Below are 1,495 nucleotides of genomic sequence, written 5' to 3' on the forward strand. Positions count from 1 at the left end.
TAGAAAGTATTTTGAGCTCACCTTTAAATTTACGAGGTCACTCACGAGGTTCCCACTACTAGGGGAATCACGTCAGGTAAGGAGGTCGGGAGTTGTGTCACCATGAAATCATCTCTTTACTTGACAGCTGCAAATGTGCTATAAAAGCTCCCATCTCACAGCTGTTCACTTTCCAAGCTCAGAAGCTGTTGCTTACTGCATTTGGAAGACAGATTGAGCTTTATGCAGGTTGTAAGTGTTTAGAGTAAACACTCTTTCCAGTGTCACCTCATTGAAACAACCTCTCTCACCATTGACAGATCGCTTCTGTCATCTCAACTTTGCCTGCCATCTATTACATCAACATTGGTGCCCTTGAAACTATCTCACCTTGATCTTCAGAATCCCACCACAATCAGCCCCAACACCAGCTGCACCAGGCATACCAGCAGCAACCACATCAACACCAACCTTCTCCACAATCAACTGATGCTGCACAGGACAAAGGGAATCAGCACCCGACCACATTGTTGCCTGGGTGGCCAGGGATGGCCTCACCACAGCCAGATTTACTTCACTTGACGCTGTACACCCTGACTGCCACATGATGCGCTAGGTTGGCACCACCCCACACCAACACCATAATGCATCCCTACAATGCCCAAGCCATTCCTTTCACACTCATCACCATTGCGGGGCATACCGTTATGTCTCACCATTCACTGCAATTCACTAAGCCACTTCCAAAGGTACACAGAAATCTGTCCAAGAATGCAAAGTGTTGAAAATAAAGGTTTCAATGTTTGACAGCACATTACCAGAAACTTTACATGAACATTGAATAAAACACCCAAGTGCCTATCCTTGTGTGTTGTTAGTTGGTATGATTGGACTAGGATGAGAGTGAGTGTGAGGATGGCTAGTGAGATGGGGAGTGATAATGTAGAGAGGGATGGGTGGAGGTGCAAGGTAAGTTGTTGTGAGTAAGGATGTGCAGGAGTAGGGTAGAGAAGGCAGAGTGATGGGGATGTGATGAGTGGCACAGCAGGATGAGGTTGAGTGTGGCTTGGCAACAACATTTTGTGATCTACTGAGATCATTGAAAGGTTTGCCACTGCAGCCTGGTCCTCCTGACGACAGCCCTGCTTCTGTCCTCCTGTGCAATGTCAAACCAGGCTGCATTGCTCTCCTGGGAATGTCTCTTCCGCCCATGGGAATGGAAGAGAACCTCCCTGCATGCTGTGACTCCCTCCATAAGCATATGAAGGGAGTAATGGGAGAGCCTGGGTGCAGCCATGCACCTCTGTGCAGTGCTTGTCAGGGTTTGCAGTACCTCAGTGCTGTAGAACACTGACAGCACAACTGTCAAACTAAATTTGCGCATGGTCCCTTTAAGGAAACCGGCCGATGACGCGCCATCAAATGACATCATCAGACCCGCTTCCTCCAATTGGCTGACAAACCCACTGGGTGGGCTTAACAAGCCCAATCATCGTAAAATCATCTCACAGTGTGG

The sequence above is a fragment of the Somniosus microcephalus genome, chromosome 8, assembly GCF_052327205.1.
Source record: "Somniosus microcephalus isolate GS21.2 chromosome 8, FLI_Smic_1.0, whole genome shotgun sequence".
Taxonomy (NCBI): Eukaryota; Metazoa; Chordata; class Chondrichthyes; order Squaliformes; family Somniosidae; genus Somniosus; species Somniosus microcephalus.